A 20,090-nucleotide genomic window follows, 5' to 3' on the forward strand; every position below is an offset into this window, starting at 1 on the left:
AATGGCGAGACGCCAGTAAGAAAACTGCCACTTTTAATGCTCAGGCTGGTAATTTAGACTGGGATAGCAACATGCTTTTAGGAGAGGGTCCATATGAGGGCCAGACAAATCAGATTGATTTTTCCCATTGCAGTGTACACGCAAATTGCGACAGCTGCACACCGTGCTTGGGGACCGTTGCCAGTCAAAGGAGATATTGGTGGAAGTTCAGCTAGCATTCGCCAGAGTTCTGATGAACCATATCAGGACTTTGTGGACAGGCTATTGATTTCAGGTAGTAGAATCCTTGGAAATCCGGACACAGGAAGTCCATTCGTTATGCAATTGGCTTATGAGAATACTAACGCGATGTGTCAACCGCACAAGGGACAGATTTGGCGGGATATGTCCGTCTTTGCGCAGACATCGGGCCGTCCTGCGCGTTTTTGCAGGGGACCCACGTACAAGCAATGTTCTCGAGGAAATGAGGGAATAATGCATGTTTTAAATGTGGAAGTTTGGGTCATTTTAAAAGTAATTGTCCTAAGAACAAAGGTGCCAAGGATAGACAAGCAGGCCGTGCCCCAGGAATTTGTCCCCGGTGCGGTAAGGGCCGCCACTGGGCAAGAGAGTGCAAGTTTAAGCCAGGCGTTCTGAGCCACCGGTGCCGGAAACGAGATAAGGGGTCAGCCCCAGGCCCCGACTTACTCAAAGAAAACAGCTTATGGGGCTATAAATCTGCTGCCCAGCCAACAGGATCAGTTCTTGAGCTTGTCAGGTCAAACCCAGGAAATCCAAGACTGGACCTCTATTCCACCATCCACGCAGTATTAACCCCCGAAATGGGAGTCCAAACTCTGCCTACGGGAGTCTTTGGACTGCTACCTGTAGAAACTTGTGGATTTCTTTTAGGACGATGCAGTTCTATTGTAAAAGGCCTGCAGATTTATCCAGGTGTCATAAATAATGATTATGAGGGAGAAATTAAAATCATAGCAGCTTCCCCTCATGGTGTTATAACTGTACCTGCTAATCAGAGAATTGCTCAACTTACTTTGATCCCTTTACGCCAGTCACTGTATAAATTCTTTAAAAATGAGAAAGGACAAAATAACTTTGACTCCTCTGGCGTAAATTGGGTGCAATCTATCACCAATCAGAGACCTAACCTTAAATTGACATCTGATGGAAAAAGCTTTGAAGGATTAATAGATACTGGGGCCAATGTGATGATTATAAGAGGGCAAGACTGATTCCTTGACTGATTCCTTAACTCACCTTCAAGGAATTGGGTACGCTAGTAACCCAAAACGTAGTTCCAAATTGCTAACCTGGAGAGATGGGGATGGAAAATCAGGAAAAATTCAGCCATACGTTATGTCAAATTTGCCCGTAACTCTGTGGGGAAGAGATCTGTTGTCACAGATGGGCGTTATTATGTACAGTTCTAAGGGGAGGGTGACTAAGCAGACATTCAGGCAGGGGCCCCTGCCTGGTCACGAACTAAATAAGAAGGGACAGAGAATTAAGACTTTTGAGGATCTTAAACCTCACTCTAACACAAGAGGTTTAAAGTATTTTCAGTAGCGGCCACTATCCTGCCTGCATCCCACGCCGAAAAAAATCCAATGGCTTAATGATATTCCGGTGTAGGTGGATCAGTGGTCTTTACCTAAAGAAAAAATAGAGGCCACTTCTTTGCTAGTGCAGGAGCAGTTAGAAGCCGGACATTTGGTAGAGTCTCATTCTCCTTGGAATACACCAATTTTTATTATTAAGAAGAAATTGGGTAAATGGAGACTGTTACAAGATTTAAGAAAAGTTAATGAAACCGTGGTACTTATGGGAACTTTACAACCGGGGCTTCCCTCCCCAGTAGCCATTCCTAAGGGATATTATAAAATTGTTATAGATTTGAAAGATTGTTTCTTTACCATACCTTTGCATCCAAAGGATTGAGAAAGATTTGCTTTTAATGTTCCTTCTGTAAATTTCAAGGAACCTATGAAGAGATATCAATGGACAGTTCTCCCGCAGGTGATGGCTAATAGTTCCACCTTATGCCAAAGGTTTGTGGTGCAAGCCATTCAGCCTGTGAGACAACAATGGCCAAATATTTACATCATTCATTTCACAGATAATGTCTTGATGGCAGGAAAGAACCCCCAAGATTTGCTTTTGTGTTACAAAGACTTACAAAAAGCCTTAGCTGATAAGGGATTGCAAATTGCTTCTGAAAAGATACAAACTCAGGATCCTTATAATTATTTGGGTTTTAGACTCACTGATCAAGCTGTTTTTCCCCAGAAGATTGTTATTCGTAGAGATAACTTAAGGACCTTAAATGATTTTCAAAAATTGTTAGGTGATATTAATTGGCTTCACCCCTATTTAAAGCTTACTACAGGGGAGTTGAAACCTTTATTTGATATTCTTAAAGGGAGTTCTGATCCCACTTCCCCCAGATCCCTAACCTCAGAGGGATTGCTGGCCTTACAGCTTGTGGAAAAGCTATTGAAGAGCAATTTGTCACTTATATAGATTACTCCTTGCCATTGCATCTGTTAATTTTTAATACGACTCATGTGCCTACGAGACTGCTATGGCAGAAATTTCCTATAATGTGGATACATTCAAGAGTTTCTCCCAAACGCAACATCTTGCCATATCACGAAGCAGTGGCACAGATGATTATCACCGGAAGAAAGCAGGCATTAACTTATTTTGGCAAGGAGCCAGATATCATTGTTCAGCCTTACAGCGTAAGTCAGGACACTTGGCTGAAACAGCATAGTACAGATCGGTTGCTTGCACAAATAAGGTTTAATGGAACTATAGACAGCCACTACCCCCAAGATAGGTTGAAAAATTTTTAAATGTACATGATGTGATATTTCCTAAAATGACTTCCTTACAGCTCTGTTGATTTTTACTGATGGCTCCTCTAAAGGGCGAGCTGGATATCTTATTAATAATCAACAAGTTATCATAGAGACTCCTGGCCTTTCGGCGCAATTAGCCGAATTAACAGCAGTACTAAAGGTCTTTCAGTCTGTGCATGAGGCTTTTAATATCTTTACTGACAGTTTATATGTTGCACAATCAGTACCCTTATTGGAGACCTATGGTACGTTTTACTTCAATACACAGTCAGGATCTTTATTTTCAGAATTGCAAAACATCATTCTCGCCCGGAAAAATCCATTTTATATTGGCCACATACGATCTCACTCTGGTCTTCCTGGACCTTTGGCTGAAGGCAATGATTGCATTGACAGAACTCTAATAGGAGAAGCCTTAATTTCGGATCCTGTTGTTTTGACCAAATGTGATCATGAAAAGTTTCATCTCTCTAGCCATACCCTAAGGCTCCGACATAAGATCACTAAGGATCAAGCAAGAATGATTGTAAAACAATGTCCTAAATGTATTACATTATCCCCAGTGCCACATTTGGGAGTCAATCCTAGAGGCCTTATGCCTAATCATATTTGGCAAATGGATATAACCCATTATGCAGAATTTGGAAAACTAAAATATATACATGTTTGTATTGATACTTGTTCAGGATTTCTTTTTGCCTCTCTGCATTCAGGAGAGGCTTCTTTAAAAATGTGATTGATCATTGCCTGCAAGCCTTTAATGCCATGGGATTGCCTAAACGTATTAAGACAGATAACGGGCCATCCTATTCTAGTAAAAATTTTATTTCATTTTGTAAGGAATTCGGTATCAAACATAAAACTGGAATTCCTTATAACACCATGGGACAAGGAATAGTTGAACGTGCTCATCGCACCTTAAAAAATTGGCTTTTTAAGACAAAACAGGGGCAGTTATATCCCCCAAGGTCACCAAAGGCACATCTTGCCTTTACTTTATTTGTTCTAAATTTTTTGCAGACTGATATTAAAGGTCAGTCTGCAGCGGATCACCACTGGCATCCAGTTACTTCTAATTCTTATGCATTGGTAAAATGGAAGGACCCGCTAACTAACAAATGGAAGGGTCCAGATCCGGTTCGAATCTGGGGAAGGGGCTCGGTTTGTGTTTTTTCACGAGATGAAGATGGAGCACGGTGGCTGCCTGAGAGATTAATTCGTCAGCTGAACACAGATCCTGAATCTTCTTGTAAGTATCACTCTGAGGACTGAAATTCCCCTTTTGCATAAAATTCAGCTGGGAACTCAGGCCCCCAGAAAAGCTGTTTTCCTGCTACTCTCTGAGCCAGCTCCCCCACAGGAGGCTGGAGACTAGCCTTAGCTTTACAATTTGCTACTGAAATAGTACCTGGACTTCCCCAAAAGAAGCTTTGTGATGTTACTCTTCACTGTCTAAGATTTTTGTCTTTCAAGCAGGTCAATCTACACCTTCAGCCAGACTGCAGTGGGCATGCATCCCCGCCCCCTAGAGCATACAGGAGGCAGCTACTATTTTCATTTCAGCACGTTTTGTGGCTTTTCGGTCTGAATTGAGACTTAGGTTTACCAAGAGGGCTAGAAGAAAGGCAGATATTTCAAATATTTAAAGAGATTGATTTTTATTCTGATAGATGGGCTTAGTCCCTTAGCTGGCCTCTGGTTTTCCATCCTTGCTGTTACTGCAAGGTCCCCTTAGTTCCTCAGGCTGTGGGAATAACAGAGATGAGGAGGATGACTTCCAGCTCCTATTTCAGCCACAAATTGTGGTTTTACTAATGACATAATTCTTGTCTAGGCCATGCTAAATCTGAGGTTGACAATTCTCCTTTAGGAGCTGCACAATACTCAGAATTGTGCATACTGGTTCGTGATCATACGAATACAGTATGGGTACCGCTTGGTGCAGAGAATTACTGCAGGGGGAGGTCCAGCTTGACCAGTTCTGAGTTCCTTGTGCGATATACCCGGTTTGGATGGAGGTTGGTATCTATTTCCAGCTAATACCAAAAATATCTAAGGCTCTGCCTCCCCTCCCCAAAAGATACCAAGAGCCACAGGTGTGGGTCGTGACAGCACCCACGGGAGGAATTGGGACAATGTCCACCCAAGCCAAGGTTAAAAGCCCACTCATCTACAGATGAGAAAATCATTTGATCACCTCAGTTAAGCTTGGCCTTATTAAACTTAATAGGAGGGGAGAGAGGTTAAAAAGCCAATTGGCCTTGTACTACAGAGCCGGTCGTAGTCCCTTCCTCCCTGCTCCCCGCCTGTCCTCCAAGAATGCAGAGGAGGATCCACGTGCTCTCCTTTAGCGTTATCTTATTATAGTGCTTTTTAAAATCAAATCCTGATATAGTTAAGTCTTCAGCAGAGTTCCAACGCCCTAGTATGTCTGTGAATTTCAGTAGGAATTCAGCAAAGAAGTTACTAGGACAAAGAGGACAGTCTTATCCAAATAAGGGTTTACCATGAGAAAAGTTAGGGACTCCCACTGAGACAGGTTTCTTCATTGGACCCTAAGAATTCATGCAGAATTATAGAGCATAATTTTTTGCCTCAGTCCAATTTTGTTTAATATTATTTAAAGGGGGGAAAATGTTACCTCCTTCCAGCCTAGCAAGGCTGGCTGTGACCATCTGCCTCCGCTTGAGCAGAGCCACCTGCTGTGCTGCTCTTTTGATGTGCCACTACCTGCCTGAGGCCCAACCTGCCAGAGGCTGAACTAGTTCTCTTCCAAGAATCTTCCAGAGTTAACACAGTTCCCACTAAAAGGCTGAACTATCTACTTCTAGGAACTTGCTTGGCCAGGGATGGGCCTCCCCTTTTCTTTATAAAGCATGTTTGCTGACATTAAAATTGAGCTTTGATCAGAATCTGATTTGACTTAGCTCCGTTCTTTCTTCCATCCGTCTAGTTCTTCTCTTTCAGCTCGAGCTGCCATCTCAGTCATACCTGTTCCTCTCGAGCCACTGGTCGGCCGGCAACACATAATAATCAGAACAATAAATGCACTAAATAAAGATAGAATATTAAAAGCAGTAAGGGAAAAGGTTCAAGTAACATATAAAGGCAGACCTATTCAAATTACACCGGACTTTTTACCAGAGACTATGAAAGCCAGAAGATCCTGGACAGATGATATACAGACCCTAAGAAAACACAGATGCCAGCCCAGGCTACTATAAACAGCAAAAATATGTTAGGAAACAGTGTATCACTGTTCAAAAGACAAGACATAGGCTTTGGATATTGAAAACAGACTAATGTAGCACTTATTTTTTTTCTTTAATATTTTTTATTGTGTATTTTCCTCAATTACATTTGCAATGCTATCCCAAAAGTCCCCCACACCCTCCCACCCCACTTCCCTACCACCCACTCCCATTTTTTGGCCCTGGCGTTCCCCTGTACTGGGGCATATAAAGTTTGCGTGTCCAATGGGCCTCTCTTTCCAGTGATGGCCAACTAGGGCATCTTTTGATACATATGCAGCTAGAGTCAAGAGCTCCGGGGTACTGGTTAGTTCATAATGTTGCACCTACAGGGTTGCAGATCTCTTTAGCTCCTTGGATACTTTCTCTAGCTCCTCCATTGGGGACCCTGTGATCCATCCAATAGCTGACTGTGAGCATCCACTTCTGTGTTTGCTAGGCCCTGGCCTAGTCTCACAAGAGACAGCTATATCAGGGTCTTTGCAGCAAACGCTTGCTAGTGTATGCAATGGTGTCATCGTTTGGAGGCTAATTATGGGATGGATCCCTGGATATGGCAGTCTCTAGATGGTCCATCCTTTTGTTTCAGCTCCAAACTTTGTCTCTGTAACTCCTTCCATGGGTGATTGTTTCCAATTCTAAGAAGGGGCAAAGTGTCCACACTTTGGTCTTCATTCTTCTTCAGTTTCATGTGTTTTGCAAATTGTATCTTATATCTCGCTATACTAAATTTCTGGGCTAATATCCACTTATCAGTGAGTACATATCATTTGAGTTCTTTTGTGATTGTGTTACCTCACTCAGGATGATGCCCTCCAGGTCCATCCATTTGCCTAGGAATTTCATAAATTCATTCTTTTTAATAGCTGAGTAGTACTCCATTGTGTAAATGTACCACATTTTCTGTATCCATTCCTCTGTTGAGGGGCATCTGGGTTCTTTCCAGCTTCTGGCTATTATAAATAAGGCTGCTATGAACATAGTGGAGCATGTGTCCTTCTTACCTGTTGGGACGTATTCTGGATATATGCCCAAGAGAGGTATTGCTGGATCCTCCAGTAGTACTATGTCCAATTTTCTGAGGAACCGCCAGACTGATTTCCAGAGTGGTTGTACAAGCTTGCAATCCCACCAACAATGGAGGAGTGTTCCTCTTTCTCCACATCCTCTCCAGCATCTGCTGTCACCTGAATTTTTGATCTTAGCCATTCTGACTGGTGTGAGATAGAATCTCAGGGTTGTTTTGATTTGCATTTCTCTGATGATAAAGGATGCTGAGCATTTTTTCAGGTGCTTCTCAGCCATTCGGTATTCCTCAGGTGAGAATTCTTTGTTTAGCTCTGAGCCCCATTTTTTAATGGGCTTATTTGATTTTCTGGAGTCCACCTTCTTGAGTTCTTTATATATATTGGATATTAGTCCCCTATCTGATTTAAGATAGGTAAAGATCCTTTCCCAATCTGTTGGTGGGCTTTTTGTCTTATTGACGGTGTCTTTTGCCTTACAGAAGCTTTGCAGTTTCATGGAGTCCCATTTGTCAATTCTCAATCTTACAGCACAAGCCATTGCTGTTCTATTCAGGAATTTTTCCCCTGTGCCCACATCTTCGAGGCTTTTCCCCACTTTTTCCTCTATAAGTTTCAGTGTCTCTGGTTTTATGTGAAGTTCCTTGATCCACTTAGATTTGACCTTAGTACAAGGAGATAGGAATGGATCGATTAGCATTCTTCTACATGTTAACAACCAGTTAGCACTTCTACAATACAATAGAAACTGTGTCGCAGCTGGCCACCTCTACTTGTTGGAGGGAAGCCTCCTGAAAACCTTCAGTCCAATCTTTAGTCAGAAAGACTATTAAAACCTGTACCTACAATAAATAAATTAATTAATTAATTAAAAAACAAAACAAAAAAACTGTGCTTGCAACTTCAATCTCTCTGCCTTTGGCTCAGGTCAGAGTTTTTGGAGAGGCAGCCCTTCGGGTAGCCAAATGCCAAGACGGAAATTCCCTTCCCTCATCCCTTCCCCCTTTCCTGCTCTCTCCTTCCCTTCCCTTCCCTTCCCTTACCTTACCTTCCCTTCCCTTCCCTCTTTCCTCCTCCCTTCCCTCTTTCCTCCTCCCTTCCCTCTTTCCTCCTCCCTTCCCTCTTTCCTCCTCCCTTCCCTCTTTCCTCCCCTCTCCTTCCCTTCCCTTCCCTCTTTCCTCCCCTCCCCTCCTTTCTTCCCTCTTTCCTCCTCCCTTCCCTCTTTCCTTCCCTTCCCTCCCCTCTTTCCTCCTCCCTTCCCCCTTTACTTCCCTCTCTCCTCCCTTCCCTTCCCTCTTTCCTTCCTTCCCCTCCTCCCTTCCCTCTTTCCTCCTCCCTTCCCTCTTTCCTTCCCTTCCCTCCCCTTTCCTTTCCTCCCCTTCCTCCTCCCTTCCCCCTTTCCTTCCCTCTCTCCTCCCTTCCCTTCCCTCTCTCCTCCCTTCCCTTCCCTCCCCTTCCCTCCTCCCTTCCCTCTTTCCTTCTCTTCCCTTCAGCTCTGGACACTGAGGCTGTTTCCCTACCAAGTATTAGGGCTGAACCTGAGGTGCTCTACAGCTGAGTTATGTCCCCTGCTTTAAAAAAAAAAAAAAAAAAAAAAAAAAAAAAAAAAAGTTGTTTTCAAAGGCTGCAGGTTCTTAGCACTGTTGCTTGTTACAGTTGAGTCACAGCCCTGAACTTTCAGTGGTAGTTAAAGGCACCGAGAAGTGCTTCCTATAGACATAAAAGCCCAAGTCTTCATTATTAAAAAGTTAATCTGGACTCCCCCACCCCCTGGCATCCCTAGAGTTCCTAGAAAGGAAGGCAGGAACCTGGGCAGAAGGGTGCAAGGCTACTGGTGTTTGTAAGTGGTAACAGACGGCCTTCTCTTGCTGGTACCCTACCCCAAGCTACACTGTCACTTCTTTTTCCTTGTTGTTGTTTGGTTGGTTTGTTTTCTCTACATAGCCCCTTTCCCTTCCTAGCCATGGCTGTCCTGAACCAGGCTGTCCTTGAACTCAGTGATTTGCCTGTCTTGCTGGGATTAAAGCTGTGAGCTACCATCCAGAGGGAGCTCCCTGCTGAGGTCAGACTGGGGTCTCTTCCAGTTTCCCCTATGAACATGCAAATGGCAGGCCTGGTCTTTCTCTTTTTCTTTTTCTTTTCTTTTCTTTTCTTTTCTTTTTTCTTTTTTTTTTTTTAAATATTTATTTATTTATTATATGTAAGTAAACTGTAGCTGTCTTCAGACACACCAGAAGAGGGTGTCAGAATCTGGAGAATCTAAATCCCTCTTCTTGTCTGCATATGATGTATATAAACTCAGCCTCACATATACGTATAAATTAAAAAAATTGAAAGATGGGGCTACAGAAAGGGCTCAACAATTAAGAGCATTGTCTGCTTTTCCGGAAAACCTGGGCTCAATTACCAGCACCTATATGGTGACCCATCTCCAGTTCCAGGGGATCTAATACTCTGTTCTGGCCTCTGTGGGCACAGTACACACATGCAAAGCACCCTTACACTAAAAATAAAATAGATCATTGAGAGAGAGGAGAGAGAGGGGGTGAGAGAGAGTGGAGGTAATCATACCTCCTGCCAAGTTTGAAGACCTGAGCTTCATCACTCACACAAATAAATACATGCGAAATATTTTTTAAATAAACTCTGCCATTTACCTTTAAAAATACCAAGAAAACAAGTTCTATGAGCAACAGTTATATTTACTGTACTTAAGGACAGTAATGAGCATATTCTTTAAATAGAAAGAGGTCTGTTAGTCTTAAAAATGGAAAAGACAAACCAAGTATTTCTTCATATAAAAAAGCACACAGTGATTGAAAATTTAAAACTAGATGAGGCTGCAGTGTGGCACGGTGCTGGAGATTGGTCTAACCTGTGTAAAGTCAGAACCCCTGGGTGTGTGGGTGGGTGGGGGGCAGGGAGGTGACAACCGGGTCCTTCCTATGCTGGCTCTTTTGTGCCTCTTCCTCCCACAATTAGGAATGTTTGCAATTACATAATGAGGCTGCTCAGCCCAGCCCTTAGGTTGGCAATAGGACTGGAGAATAGGATACACCTGAAGACAGGCAGCCATTGCTGTGTGTTCTGGACGCTTCAACAGAAGCGTCTGGTAATCTGTGTGCAGTGTGATAGGTCTCCTTCCGGAGGCATGGGTAAGAACCAGGTTCCTGGAACTCTGACAGAAAAGGACCGAGGAGAAGCCCCGAGGGTGGGTGTGGATAGGACCTTGGCGGTGCCTCTGTTGGCTCAGATCCGTACCCCTGGCTTTGTTGGAACCCTGATCAGGATCCCAAACTTAACCCTACTGACCCACATTTTGAGCTGTAGCTGGAGTCCGTTGACTGACTTGTTTCCCCCTATGGCCACCCTAAGCCAGCTCCCAGACCCTGTGCCACCTGGGCTAAGACCTGAGAGGCTACGTCTGTTAACAACAAAGTCAGGGCACCAGACTCACATGAGACATCTCTTACATTTAGATTAGGTTCAGTTTTGGAGAAACAAAGGACAACAGAGACGTCTGTTCGGGCAAACATACAGTTTAGTAAGCAAATACTGATCAGATGCGCAAAGACCTGGTGCAGGTACGGACCCAGGTTGGACCATGCTCCTCCAGCGCCAGCCATGGCTGTGCCTGTCTGCATTGCATTTCTATGATATGCGAACGGAGCAAGTGGTAGCCAAAGTCTGGCTCTGGGGACGCTTACCCAGTGGTTAGGGGGCAGGGACTAGAGGTTCCACTTGCGGCTGGGAATAGGAGAAGGAGAACAAGCAGGCAGTTCAGCCTTAATGAGTGTCTGCTGTGTGAAGGTGAAACTTCTTGTTTTAGAAGCTGCCCTCAATCTGAAATGGCTTTATTTACGTTGCCGGTTCAATACCTTCAGGTCACAATTAGTAAACTTCTAAGTAGAAGTGACAGTCGCCCGGCTAGCTCAGTCGGTAGAGCATGAGACTCTTAATCTCAGGGTCGTGGGTTCGAGCCCCACGTTGGGCGAGATGTTACTTTTAGTTGGGTCTCAACTGGAGACAACGCTGGCACTTCCCCGTAGTGCCCCATTCTGCATTGGTAACTCTCACATTAGGTCAGAACTGGAGGCAGTGAGCAGTTTGTGCATCTTTTGCTCTGCCTGAAGCCGCACTGGGTGTACTGGATTACAGTGGGTGGAAGTGTTACAGAGTCTACTCTATTTTTGACATTCTGGATAAAGTGGGGCAGCGGGGAGTCTTGCATCGCCCTTTTCAGGTAGATCTGAAATTCAATTCTTTCTGTGTTTACTGAATTCAGCCACAGGACTCCACTATATCCCTCTTAGTAGCTGGAGCTTCTCTCTAAGGCTTGTTATGATTAAGGCTTAATGATTCTCGCTTAGGATGTGAGAGGTCTTGGGTGAGTCCTCTCTTTTGTCAATCAAACTGTGAGAATTAGAAGTCAGCCGTGGCTGCTTAGAAGGTATGACTAAACAAATGAAAACGGAAATCCGTAAGTACTCAAAGTGGGTTTTTTTTTTGTTAGTTTGTTTGGACCTTGTTTTCTGTTTGAGGCAGGGTCTCGCTCTTGTAGCTCAGGCTGGTCCCGACAAAGTCAAGGATAGCTGCGTTTCTAATCTTCCTGCCTTCACTTCTTGTGTGCTGGAAATATAGGCATGTGTATTAATCTGGTGTTCAGGTTGAAAACCAGGGTTAGGCAAGCAATTAGCTGAGCTACAGCATCAGCTCATAACTCAAAATGTCCATCAAGAATGGCTGGCATTATTCAAACTAACCTGATGGATAAAAATAATGAAAAATGTTGGAATAAAAAATAAAATCAATCCAGCTGCCCTGGCAAAGCAGGGAGAACTGGAGCAGGCGTCAGAGATGCACCAGCTTCTAGTCAGCTTTTTAGTGTGTTTGAGACACCCTGAGCTACATGAGAAGAAACACAATTCGAGAAAACAGGGCTGTGGGACAATCTGCAAGACATCTGGCTTGCTAATAAACACCGGTTTGAAGTTTGCCAATAGCCCTTAAGTGTAAATCTGGTTCCAGATCACCGGTCTTTAATCATTACTAGTTTGCTTGGGTCCAACCCAACACGACCGGAAAAGTGGTCAAGAGCCTGTGACCTCCTCGGATTTGCTGGACTAGCATTTTTCAGGTCCCCTGGGGCGCAGACCCGAGAAAGGGGACCAGCGCCCGGAACTGCGAGTCTGCGTCGGAGCTTCCCTTTTTTCCATGTTCTCCCAACAATGGGGTACTACGGGGAAGTGCCAGCGTTGTCTCCAGTTGAGACCCAACTAAAAGTAACATCTCGCCCAACGTGGGGCTCGAACCCACGACCCTGAGATTAAGAGTCTCATGCTCTACCGACTGAGCTAGCCGGGCGACTGTCACTTCTACTTAGAAGTTTACTAATTGTGACCTGAAGGTATTGAACCGGCAACGTAAATAAAGCCATTTCAGATTGAGGGCAGCTTCTAAAACAAGAAGTTTCACCTTCACACAGCAGACACTCATTAAGGCTGAACTGCCTGCTTGTTCTCCTTCTCCTATTCCCAGCCGCAAGTGGAACCTCTAGTCCCTGCCCCCTAACCACTGGGTAAGCGTCCCCAGAGCCAGACTTTGGCTACCACTTGCTCCGTTCGCATATCATAGAAATGCAATGCAGACAGGCACAGCCATGGCTGGCGCTGGAGGAGCATGGTCCAACCTGGGTCCGTACCTGCACCAGGTCTTTGCGCATCTGATCAGTATTTGCTTACTAAACTGTATGTTTGCCCGAACAGACGTCTCTGTTGTCCTTTGTTTCTCCAAAACTGAACCTAATCTAAATGTAAGAGATGTCTCATGTGAGTCTGGTGCCCTGACTTTGTTGTTAACAGACGTAGCCTCTCAGGTCTTAGCCCAGGTGGCACAGGGTCTGGGAGCTGGCTTAGGGTGGCCATAGGGGGAAACAAGTCAGTCAACGGACTCCAGCTACAGCTCAAAATGTGGGTCAGTAGGGTTAAGTTTGGGATCCTGATCAGGGTTCCAACAAAGCCAGGGGTACGGATCTGAGCCAACAGAGGCACCGCCAAGGTCCTATCCACACCCACCCTCGGGGCTTCTCCTCGGTCCTTTTCTGTCAGAGTTCCAGGAACCTGGTTCTTACCCATGCCTCCGGAAGGAGACCTATCACACTGCACACAGATTACCAGACGCTTCTGTTGAAGCGTCCAGAACACACAGCAATGGCTGCCTGTCTTCAGGTGTATCCTATTCTCCAGTCCTATTGCCAACCTAAGGGCTGGGCTGAGCAGCCTCATTATGTAATTGCAAACATTCCTAATTGTGGGAGGAAGAGGCACAAAAGAGCCAGCATAGGAAGGACCCGGTTGTCACCTCCCTGCCCCCCACCCACCCACACACCCAGGGGTTCTGACTTTACACAGGTTAGACCAATCTCCAGCACCGTGCCACACTGCAGCCTCATCTAGTTTTAAATTTTCAATCACTGTGTGCTTTTTTATATGAAGAAATACTTGGTTTGTCTTTTCCATTTTTAAGACTAACAGACCTCTTTCTATTTAAAGAATATGCTCATTACTGTCCTTAAGTACAGTAAATATAACTGTTGCTCATAGAACTTGTTTTCTTGGTATTTTTAAAGGTAAATGGCAGAGTTTATTTAAAAAATATTTCGCATGTATTTATTTGTGTGAGTGATGAAGCTCAGGTCTTCAAACTTGGCAGGAGGTATGATTACCTCCACTCTCTCTCACCCCCTCTCTCTCCTCTCTCTCAATGATCTATTTTATTTTTAGTGTAAGGGTGCTTTGCATGTGTGTACTGTGCCCACAGAGGCCAGAACAGAGTATTAGATCCCCTGGAACTGGAGATGGGTCACCATATAGGTGCTGAACCTGCAGCCTTTGAAAACAACTTTTTTTTTTTTTTTTTTTTAAGCAGGGGACATAACTCAACTGTAGAGCACCTCAGGTTCAGCCCTAATACTTGGTAGGGAAACAGCCTCAGTGTCCAGAGCTGAAGGGAAGAGAAGGAACGAGGGAAGGGAGGAGGGAAGGGGAGGAGAGGGGAGGAAAGATGGAAGGGAAGGGAAGGAGAGGGCAGGAAAGGGGGAAGGGAGGAGGGAAGGGAGGAGGAAAGAGGGAAGGGAGGAGGGGAGGGGAGGAAAGAGGAAAGGGAAGGGAAGTAGAGGGGAGGGGAGGAAAGAGGGGAGGAAGGAGGGAAGGGAAGGGAGGAGAGTAGGGAAGGAAGGAAAGGGGGAAGGGATGAGGGAAGGGAATTTCCCGTCTTGGTATTTGGCTACCCTAAGGGCTGCCTCTCCAAAAACTCTGACCTGAGCCAAAGGCAGAGAGATTGAAGTTGCAGGCACAGGTTTTGTTTGTTTGTTTGTTTATTGCAGGTACAGGTTTTAATAATCTTTCTGACTAAAGATTGGACTGAAGGTTTTCAGGAGGCTTCCCTCCAACAAGTAGAGGTGGCCAGCTGCAACACAGTTTCTATTGTATTGTAGAAGTGCTACATTAGTCTGGTTTTAATATCCAAAGCCTGTGTCTCAGGGTTAAGTCTGGGTCTTTTGAACAGTGATACACTGTTTCCTAACATTTCCTAACAAGTGTTTTATAATCTAAAAAAGAACACAACATAAAAGCGGGGTTATCCGGGACTTGAACCCAGGACCCCCTCACACCCCAAGCGAGAACCATACCCCCAGACCAACAAGCCACACCAACCACTAGGGTGCTTGTACTCTGTGGTGGCAGTTGAAACAACGGCGGACCTCGAAGCGCTCAGTGATAAGAAAGTTATGTTTTAGATAATCCTATAGAAGCAAATTCCAGGACCGTATACGCCAAAATAATCAACTTTTCCAGTCTCCCTTCACAACCTACAAAGTGTGAAACAGCCTCAGGTCCACAATCCGAGGTCCCCTCGGTCTTGGCCTTGGTTACGGGCAGCAAGGGTGGGATCGTTTGCCCGCGCAGCTGCTCGCTGTCTGGACGCCGAGGTCATTCCCGACGATTAGACGGAGTCCCTAGGAGTCAAGGGGTGGCTGCGTGGAGGGTCCTTGCCACGCAGCAGCGCCAGAGCTCAGTAAATGTCAGGTGAGTGCCAGCTTTACCAAGCCCCTCGCCACTTCTTCCATTTTTGTATTCCATCTGCCCATCCCTGTCAAAATCAAGAAGGCTCACACCTTTAATCTTCGATGCCATCCTTATCCACACAGCGAATTTCAGGACAGACAAGGTTGCATAGATGGATTATATCTCGAAAGAAAGAAAAGAAAAGGAGAGGTGGGAGGGGAGGGGAGAAGAAAAAGAAAGGAAAAGAGTTTGATTTAAGGGCAACAACTCATGCATCAGGCCACCAATGTCCCTCCCGCTCCCGCTCCCGCACTGGGGGCAGTTGCTGTGCTCTCTCTCACCAGATGAAGGAGGTTGCCTTGAGAAAACAGGGCCACGCCCAGAGTGCGGAGACGGGTGGTCCATCCTCACTTAACCTCCTAATATCCAAGAAATCTGGGTTGAAAGTGCATCCCTTCCCTCGCGCTAGTTGTCTCTGTTATGATGTGCCTGAGGTCTAGGAGTCCAATCTAAATTCTATCTGCTAAAGTCCGCGTTTCTCTTCTCTCTGCTTTCAGAAGCTTTATAGGTCCGCTCCCCGAATCTGCTCCTCCTCCTTCTGCTGTTACAGAAAGAAACGGTAAGGTGAAGTTGCAAAAAGTCAAAAACGCCTTGGTACTGGGCTCATCCGGGATTTGAACCCGGGACCTCTCTCACCCAAAGAGAGAATCATGCCCATAGACCAATGACCCAGCATTGTTTCCCCTCCCCTCTCTCTGAATGAGCTAAAGTCACTGTTTACTTTTATTCTCAATTCTTAGGTTAGTCATTATCACTGTGCACAAGAACCGTAAGGATTCACCGGTTCACAGCCGCTATGGGATTTCCAAAGCGGAAGCTAGTCCAGCGACATAAACCAAGTTGATGATGAGCTGGCAAAATTTTCATTCTCTAAATGCCTGACAGAATACAGATGGGGTTACCTGTCATTAGAGTAGAAGACATTCTAGGCAGGGTACTGACGTTAGAGATCACAAAGGGAAGTGCAGACAGCATTCATTTTTAAATGATAAATGCCAATCAAAACAAAATACAAAACTGACAAGCCAAAAACTTATAACTTGGCTACATAGATTTAAAGTCCTTAAAATAGAGTTTTAGCCAGGCGTGACAAGAAAAACCTAAAATAGCAATACTTGAGATGTGAGGTAATGTGGATTAGGAGTTCAAGGTCATCTCTGACTCCACAGTGAGTTTGAAGCCAGCCTGCACTACCCTCAAAAACATGGAGGGCTTCTGGTGGTGGTGGCAGTGGCGGCGGCAGTTTGGTTTGGTTTTGGGGTCGTGTGGCAAGAAAAAGAAATGGAATCCTAGATATCAATAGCTCTGTTTCTCTCATCTTTGAGACAGATTCTTGTTCTATTCCCTGAGCTAGCCCCAAAGAAGACACCCTGCTACAAGTGTACAATCCCAGACTGCTCCTAAGTGGATTAGGTGAGAAATAACCAAGCTTTGAACTGGAGGTTCGCCAAAAGGAGGTTCCTTGTGAGCTGGGAAGAGTTTCAAGACCCCCAAACTGCATATTTGTCATCCTTGCACTGTGGAAGCCAAGGCTGGGGATCAGTCTAGGTTGCAGGGACCCTGAACTAAAGTTCTAGGAGAACCAAGCTGACCACCACACAGGCAAGAGGTCTTGTCCAATACATACAAGACAGTTCAGGTTAGCAGAAAGGGTGGACAGTTTAGAAGTCCAGAGCCTGGGCTCTTGCGGTTCTGCTCCACTGCTGCGCTGGGAACCTCTAGAAGGAACCTACTACCCACTTCCCACCCGGCTACAGCCTAGTACAGAACTGAGACTCCCACACTATTGAATTGTGGGATCCCTCCACCCAATTCTGTTTGATCAGACCTCAACCGAATCAACCTTTCTCAGAATGAGACCTCATAGGGAGTTGCGTCCAGACTGTGGAGCCAGGCACAAGGACAACCAAAAGTGGACGAGAAGCAAGGGTGTGTATGGGCTCCTTGGCCTAGTCTAGGAGTCTTGTTTAGTTAGAGTGTAAGAGGGTCAAATGCTGGAGAAACTCCCTCAGCTTTTCTTTCCTATTAAGGGGGCAGAGCAACAGGTTTCTGTCACTGAGTCCCTCCAGGCAACTTCTCAGTATGCAGGGGCAAACCAGCCCAATGGTGTTGGAATCCAGAGTGGGGCAAGAATTCACAGTGGCACTCCAGTGGGCCAGGTCCCAGGCTCCACCCACTGTGCTGGCTAGGCCACCACGTGCCAGTTGGGTATCTGCTTTCTTTGATCAGAGTTGTCAGATAATTCAGCTCCTTCTAAGGGGCCTTTTAGTATTCCCATAGTATTCCCATCGACTTGCCCATAGAGATCGTACCCTGGGGCCAAACCTTCCAGATGCAGACAAAATGTTATGGCTGAGACCAATGGAACCAGACTCCAGGGGAGTGAGGCGTGAATCCTATACATTAGCCAACTGGCTGAACTGTAACTGCGTCCCCCATTCTCGCGCGACCAGTGGGGCTGTTTGGCCCTGTTTGGGAAGAGTTAGTGGGGAGGCTTATTTAATGGCTGTTCCTTGCCTCCATCTTGCTCTCTAGTCACAGACACAGCCTCAACAGCAGTCTCAGCCGCCAGGCAAGGACTTCCCAAAGTGTAGCTTCTCTCCCGAAGTACAGGCTACTTTGGAGCCGGCTCTGTGGTAAACTCCCAAATTTTTATCCCCACTCGAGAGCTCTTGCTAGGGGCAGAGCGCTACTCATTTGGGAATGAATACAAGCATTTAAGGAAATGTAGGGAAGTAGCAGTTGTGTGGCTCGTTGGTCTAGGGGTATGATTCTCGCTTCGGGTGCGAGAGGTCCCGGGTTCAAATCCCGGACGAGCCCTGAATGGGGTCCAGTTTCCCAGTGTTTTTATTTCCGTTATTTTTAGAATTCTAACTAGTTAAGGAATGTTTCTCTGTTTATGTGGCAATCCCCGATGGCAAAACAATGACGCCTAACGGGAGACTCAAACCCACAACCCTGAGAATAAGAGTCTCATGCTCTACCGACTGAGCTAACCGAGCTGTATAACAAGCCTCTGGCCAAGAAGTCATAGAGACGTTATTGTTCTTTTCTCTCTTGGTGGAGAAAATTCCAAGTGGAAAACAAAAAGAGCGCAGGACCATCTAGTGAGGAACTCAGCCACATGGACTGGAGGAGTGCACGCGGGCTTAGATCTACCAAGGTGCGAGCTGAGCAGCCGCTAGGAGACCAGTGTTTGACGCACTGAGGTCAGAAATCTGGATAGGCACTCAAGGGCAACTGCTCTGAAAGGTAGAAGCTTCGCTTTCAAGCGATCACATCTTTTCCAGGGACAGGAAACTCGAGAACTGTTTTTAGCCAATGAAGTCCATGTGAAGGAGTGTAGGTTAGTGAAAATAAGGAGAACAAGGCGTATCTCCCTGCAATGGTTCTTAAAGGATGGGTCTCCTCTAGGCCTATGAGAGGCCTCTAGACCAAACCCAAAACCCAGCAGGTGGCCACAATTTCATCACCCACCTGCTATCTAGTGGGCGTCCCTTTAAAATTCATTCTTTGACAATTTCATGCATTTATATAACGTATGTTGGTCATCTCACTCCTCCATTTTCCACCCACTCCAGCTGGTTCCCACTTATTCCCGAAAGAGCCTCTCTCCTATTTTCGTGTCTGTTGTTTTGCTTGCATGCTTCTTAGTTTGGGTTTTTTTGGTTTGTAGCCCACTGAGTTTTAATAGGGCTGCTTGCATGAGTGTGGAGCGTGACCTCCCCATCCCAGCAACCATTAATTGGCTATAGCACTCGAGGAGGTATGAAGTCTCTGACTGGCTCCTTTTTGTTACCCAAATATTAATTATGGGAAGGCAAGGAGAAAATCAAGGGCTGGTATTTGGCAGCTTTTATAGCTCTCTGGGTCTGAGGGCAGTGTGTGGGGTCAAGAGCAGCCCCCAGCACCCACCAGTTCCCACCAATGGGGAAGCACCTACCGCTGCTCTACAGTCTCTGCATGGTCACAGCTCACTCTGCACTACTAAAGTACGCAAGACAAGACGGGCCGGCTGAGAAACCACATTAGGAGAAAATTTCGCAGCAGGATGATCCAAAGGAGCTGGAACACCTGACCAGGAAAGGAGGGTTTACACCAATCAAAGCACACCTCACATGCAAATGAATGCTTGCCTTTAAACCGATCACAACATTTTCTCTTTAGCGCTAATCACAGTGGTCCCTCTGCTAGATTACAAGAAATGTGTTTCCTCCCTTTCTGTCCTGGATGAAGATGCTTGCAGAATCACCGAGAGGCCTCCCAGGCTTGTGCAAAAAGACTGGTGCAAACAGAAACTGTCCAGGCTGAAGCCATGCCCTTGCAAACTGAAACAATGTGCGCTGTGTGATTGTCCTAAGGCTTTTGGCGCGTGTTACAGGCAAGCAGAGCTGGTGTGGGGGCAGTTTGGCTGCCGATCTGACTGGCACAGTCCTTTCTCTCAAGGAAGTTAGGGGCAGCAAGGAAAGTCTGGGAGCTGCCAATTAAGAATTCAAATTGCCCCAACCACCAATGTCTTTGCTTATTCATAGAAGAAAAAAAAAAAGAACATCAAAAACGGCACTTAAATTTTAAAAAAAGAAAGAAACATTCGCTGTGATTTAAAAATAAAACAAAAAAAAACCAAACAAACAAACAAAACAGGGCTTTAACAGTACCAAATAGCTGCCCAATATCCTAGGGGTAGTTAGAGCTCATTTATCTGTCTCAATTTTACCATCAAATAAAGTGATCAGTCAGGCAATGGGTACTTGGGCTTGTGCAGCCAGGGTGTCTGTCACTCGTGAGCATACAGACTCAGAAAGTAGCTGCTTTGTGAGCATTGTT

The 20,090-nt window shown here is 45.5% G+C and overlaps 1 long non-coding RNA gene and 3 other non-coding genes across 5 annotated transcripts; 2 read left to right on the forward strand and 2 right to left on the reverse strand.

Annotated features, from left to right (window-relative positions):
• The first annotated feature begins 11,058 nt into the window (after nt 1-11,058).
• n-TKctt13 lies at nt 11,059-11,131 on the forward strand. The gene has a single exon. It is a non-coding gene; the product is annotated as a tRNA-Lys (tRNA).
• A 1,297-nt stretch (nt 11,132-12,428) lies between these two features.
• Nucleotides 12,429-12,501, reverse strand: n-TKctt12. Its single transcript has one exon. It is a non-coding gene; the product is annotated as a tRNA-Lys (tRNA).
• Nucleotides 12,502-14,766: 2,265 nt separating this feature from the next.
• On the reverse strand, nt 14,767-15,770 carry Gm41543. 2 transcript variants are annotated; one of them, XR_876659.3, is made up of 2 exons: nt 15,545-15,770; nt 14,767-15,288 (listed from the first exon to the last, which is right to left on the reverse strand). It is a non-coding gene; the product is annotated as a predicted gene, 41543 (long non-coding RNA). The 2 variants fall into 2 exon arrangements; XR_876658.3 differs by having other exon boundaries at nt 14,767-15,386.
• Nucleotides 15,771-18,011: 2,241 nt separating this feature from the next.
• Nucleotides 18,012-18,083, forward strand: n-TPcgg1. Its single transcript has one exon. It is a non-coding gene; the product is annotated as a tRNA-Pro (tRNA).
• Nucleotides 18,084-20,090: the final 2,007 nt, after the last annotated feature.

Source organism: Mus musculus, chromosome 17, assembly GCF_000001635.26.
Source record: "Mus musculus strain C57BL/6J chromosome 17, GRCm38.p6 C57BL/6J".
In the NCBI taxonomy this organism is placed as follows: domain Eukaryota; kingdom Metazoa; phylum Chordata; class Mammalia; order Rodentia; family Muridae; genus Mus; species Mus musculus.